General features: G+C 47.4%; 1 long non-coding RNA gene across 1 annotated transcript; it reads left to right on the plus strand.

Moving 5' to 3' along the window:
• Window positions 1-1,014: 1,014 nt before the first annotated feature.
• On the plus strand, window positions 1,015-2,349 carry LOC144139481 (uncharacterized). Its single transcript, XR_013316223.1, has 2 exons — window positions 1,015-1,097; window positions 2,197-2,349. It is a non-coding gene; the product is annotated as an uncharacterized LOC144139481 (long non-coding RNA).
• The last annotated feature ends 2,984 nt before the right edge of the window (window positions 2,350-5,333 follow it).

The raw sequence follows: 5,333 nt of genomic DNA on the forward strand, positions 1-5,333 counted from the left end.
TTCTTCTTCTCAGCTCCTGTATCTTTCCCAACCATCGTTTCCCTACCTCACTGTCTTTTTTCCCCTTCTCCTGTTACTCGACGGTGTCAACAACTGGATTGACCAGCGCTTGGCGTGCCCTGACAACTGAAGCGAAGCAGAGCCCCGGAATGTGTTCGCTTGGTGGCACACCAACCGAAATCGTCACCCTGCCCCCCGTACGACGATTCTTGACAGAGCAAACCGATCCCTGAAAATGAACTTCGGAGGTGATATCTGTAACACTCGCCAGAAAGACCTTTTAAATGGAGAGCATTTGTTTAACTCACGATGTCACCCGTTCTTGGCGTCCGTAGTTGTCCGCATCGCTCGCCTCGACGTGCCCGGCTCAGACGTTTCGCTATCGGCGCGATCAACATTCGATAGCGCGCCCAGGCGCGTTTCAAGGACACTCTCTCCCCTCTCTCGGACTCAACGTGCGCCAAGGCTGCCAATTTTACTGCTGACGAGCGCTCTCTCGTCAGCACTTGCCACAAGTGCAACAACATTAACGTAACGCAAACTACTTAACGTCGTGCGCCCCCGGAAATGCTCTGCATTTGATCGTGCCCCTCGCGAGGGGGATGTTTCACTGCGTCGCCATGCGAACAGTTTGCCACGCTTTAGTTTCAGTTCCGTATCTCCCCGCCGCGGCCGTGGAGAGAAGGCGGCCGGCCGCGACTCGCCACCGCGGCGCTGCGGTTGCGAGTTGCGCTAGGAAAGCGAGCGTCGTCTGCTAGCGGGGAGCGGAACGCGTTCCGCTCGGCATCTCCGGTCTTCGCCACTTCTGGCTGCGCACTGCAAAAGAAATAACTTTTTCAAGCAGACCACGGGCGGCGCTGCGAAACGCGCCTCCTTAGGGTGCCTGGAACGAGAGCTTCGCCGCTGCGACATTCCGCAATAAAACACAATAAAAACAACGTAGTCTACTCTCGGTACCAGACCACTGCTCGGTCGTGATCTCTGCGCCCTCAAGCGTACTTTTTTTTTTCTTCTTTTTTTTTTTGTCTCTCGTGTGATGGCGTCGTCGTTTTTCAGCAGCGGCCGGTTAACCAACGGATCGCCAGCGATGCGACATGGTGAGTGTGGTGAATACATACGACCAGTCTGTTACGGTTCAATGCTTTTAATACCTCTACGCTTCCTTCTTTGCTGTCCCGCCCCGAGACTGTTGTCGCGAGGTTTCACACTCGATCCGCGAGGACAAATTAAACGAACGATCCTTGGACTAATACGAGGAAGCGTCTACAGACTATGCACAATCGAAGAGCCCCAATAATATTCCATGTCCTGCTTCTTCCGCACAGTGCATCACATTCGTTGTGGTGTTGCAATGCATTCAGAGGCTGTTAAATATTACTGTTTATGCCTCTGCCAAATATAAACACGTGACAAATTTGTTGTCAAGGTGCGTGCGTATGACCAGCGTACCAAGCAGGTCCAATAATCACACCAGCAAACGAAGAAAACCAATTATTTATTTATGCATCAAAACATAGAAGCTGCGAATTGTTCAGGAATTTTTGCAGTATTAAATAGCGGCTGAACATCTCATCATGATACAAGCATGTATATTTTTCGAAGGTAATGGTGGAAGCGAGCGCCTGAATGAAAAATGTGCCGGCAATTTTTTCCTCCCTAAATCCTCCAGAGAGAAAAAAAACATCAGTAAAATAATGGCTGTGCCTTCCTAAAATATCGTTTTTCTGTTCACTATTTATCTACCTGACAATTAATATGTTCTTACACATATAATTCAGTTCCTCCTTCGTCGGTTATCTTTGCGAAAATGCAGCAAGTGTAAAGCGAGCGATACGTTGAACAAGATCCCCAGCGCGCCCCAGAACTATCGCCCCGTCCGGCCTAAGATGTGAGCGAAACGGCTCTTAAAACCCCAACAGGCAAGCTGACAAACACACGTCATAGAAGTGGGTGCAGCGTTCGCGACTCCAGAGCAGTGACGTAAGGCGAAATGTCCGCCGGCGCGCACCACATAGCGGATGAGTGGCTGAACTAAGCGTCCCTACCCTTCCTATTGAAAAGCACGAGACGTGTCAGGCAATGTTTATACAGGCGGCGTTGGGTGGTACTACTACAAATTGATAAATCTGGCCGAGCTGAAGTGTGAGTACCGTTGGCCTTTAATGAGTAACCCTGACCATTCCTTGATTTTTACAGGTGCCATTCTGTCACGGGGCATGGTGGACGAAAATTCCCATGGCTGACCATTGATGACAATGACGAGGGAGAAGCTGTGTGGGGGCGAAGCCAGCACTGACTCTCTCATGGCCATTTTGTAAATGATGTAAATAGATCGCTCGTAACCTTCAACCATGGTTCGTCTTATCTGCTGTGCCACAACATTACAGTTCTTTGCTAAGTTTCACAGTTGCTACAAATCCTGTTGTAGAGCAAACCTTTTATTCGCCTTAAAGGGGCCATTAGGACAAAATGCCAGTTTCACTCACAACATTGGGTGTCTTATAGTGCCCCTACTGCTTGCCAAGCAGCGAATGATGCCTTATTCATTGAGAGATTACACAATTTAAGCCAAAGTTTCAATCCTCTCGCTAAATAGTGTCTTGTGATGTCAGCGATGATATATCCAGGGCAGGTATTTGAAATGAATGTTGAGCACGTTAACTAGGGCTGCAGCGGATAGGGAAACCTTGCCTTGCATCCAACAAGGATGCAACATCTTGCGGTGACAGGCCTCCGCGTAGGCGACGCAACTGCATACACTACATGGATACATGGGGCTCATCATCATTCCCTCTTGGACTTCATCTGCGAAGTGAACATTTTCATGTTCAATTAACTTTGGTCATCAACTCCTACTCCCTCATCTATGCCCTGTGGCAAAATAAATGCCTTATAATTTCATTTCTTCGTTTACCGCCCATCCTCTAGATGGCGCATGAATAGCACTCAGGCCCACTGTCCATACTCACTTTGTTTTTGAGCGTATTTGCACCTCGCTTGTATTTCTGGCTTGTCTTTGTTACAGCATGTAGCAATCGTTTCGTGAAATATAGGGCATGCTCAAGAAATAGGGTCATGTAAGACGGTGTTGTTTACGCCAATCGGCCAGTGTTGTGAGAAAACTCCAAAGCGGCAAACTGCTGAGCAGCTCTAACAAGCATAGTGTGCACAGTACAACAGTGCACATGGGTACTTTTGTTTAGTTTACATAAGTTTTTCAAGTTTCATTGTTCACCCGATTCTTACTATTATAAAATGAAAAAAAAAAAAAACCTTGTTTTTCAAGCTCATAAGCCCTGCCTAACAACTTGCCTTTGCTTTTGCTGGCCTCAGCCAGTTGCACTGCGTCCCATAATGCGTGCCAGTGTCATACTAATGAGGCAGTCATTCCAATGAACCAAACATTCATTTTTTTCTTCATGAAAAAATGAAGAGTAAGCCCCTTTGAGTAACAGGGATTTACTTTTTCGTGGCATTTACAGTGAAACCTCATAAGAACTGAAAAGGTAGCTTTGTTATGGTAGTCTACTAATAGTAACGTGATGAAAACAAATAACTTGCAACTCCTGTTGTATCCCTTACTCCATTATGGCTCATTTTGTCGCCTCGCATGACCTTGTCACACTTGCTGAGGAAGTGACACGGCAACACCAAAATGGTCAGAAATGGAAAAACATTTATTCTGCACTTCAGCCAGACAAATGATGACTAGCCGGGGATCACGGCATGTGTAACTTTGCCTATGTAATGTGCTTGTGTGCAACTGCTCATCCGTTATACTGCTCCTTGCGTGTCGTTTTAAATTGTAACCGGACAATGGTGGCGGTGGTCAATCCCACGGGATATGTCCCAGGGGAAGACAAAGATGTGGCACGACATGGCCTGGATTAGAACATGGCCAACAGTGCTGGACGAGGTGTGCACAGCGTGACCTGCTGATGATCGGACCTTGGGGGAATGGGACTTCCAGTAAAGGTGTGGTTTTCCAGGGACTCCGTGTCTTTCTTGGGAACCACGGTCGGGTGAAAGGACCCTGGTACTAGAAAATAATGCCCTGCAATTACCTCTGTGTGATGAATTTTGATTGGCCCATAAATCTCAAAGAAAAGTTTTCTGGTAGCACAGGTAACCATTCAACAGAAGTATTTCGTTATTAAAGTGTACAAATTTATTGCTCCATTTTTCTGCACATCCAAAGATGGCCCAGTGTGTCGCAGTCACCGTGGCCATGGTCAGCTGCAAAAGAAGCAAAGTTTCACTTTAGATGATGGTCAGCTGAACTCTGAATTACATGCAGTAGCTACAGGGCCGTACCCAGAGGGGGGGGGGGGTTTGGACCCCTCCTGAAACCTTTTCCAGGCAGCATGTAAACAATACTTACTATTGCCTACGGGAAAACTACCCCCCCCCCCCCCCAAAAAAAAAAAATCTGGCTATGGTCCTGAGTAGCTCTAAGGGGACGCACAAATTGGGTGCCACATGAAGACAGCACCAAAGAATGGTTGATAAACCGGAAGGATAAGCAGTCTAATTTCGGGTTTAACACACCAAATAACACTTTCACCTGCCTGCCTAACTGATTTGCATGACTAGCACACACACACTACTTCTCAAGCAGCTCTTAGGTAGACAACAGGGGCCTTAGCAGTTGGCCAACAATAACTGAGCAGAAGGCTGTACAAGATGTTCTCCAAGCTGCGGGTGGGTCTGGTGGCCAGCACACAGCATTTGATCACACGTACTAAAGGGAGCACTAGTACCAGAGGCCTTCATACCAAAAAACTGAACCCTGAAATTTCTGTTACGACCAGCAGCATGTTTAATTTATTTGCATGAACGGAAAACAATGCGAACTTATTTACCTTTTTGCATTATTTTTTCTTCACCTGGTACAATGCTTGAATAATTGTTTGTGGGGTTTGTGCCAAAGCTACACCTTCGCTAAAGGCACACTGTAGTGGAGGGCTCGGGATTACTTTTGACCACCTGGGGATCTTTAGCGTGCACCGAATCTCGACCACACGGGCGTTTTTGCTTTCCGCCTCCATCAGAAAAGCAGCCGCCATGGCCGGGAATCGAACCTGCGTCCTTGGTCTCAGCAGCACAACACCATAGCCACTGCAGTGGGTCCCAGGTACATTGCAATGATGCCTGAATGGTTTACCCAATCTCAGCTCCACCCGCTGCAGTCGATCGAGCGATCGGCACAGTAGGGAGGTCGTTTTTATGCCGATTAGCAAACTTCAACAATTAAAAAATAAAAAGTAGAAGCAGCAAATACTCAAGACTGCATAAGACAGGTGTATTGGCGTGTATCACTTGCACCATCAGGC

Source organism: Haemaphysalis longicornis, unplaced genomic scaffold (assembly GCF_048455015.1).
Source record: "Haemaphysalis longicornis isolate Haplotype H1 unplaced genomic scaffold, Haemaphysalis longicornis Haplotype H1 scaffold_5, whole genome shotgun sequence".
Lineage (NCBI taxonomy): Eukaryota > Metazoa > Arthropoda > Arachnida > Ixodida > Ixodidae > Haemaphysalis > Haemaphysalis longicornis.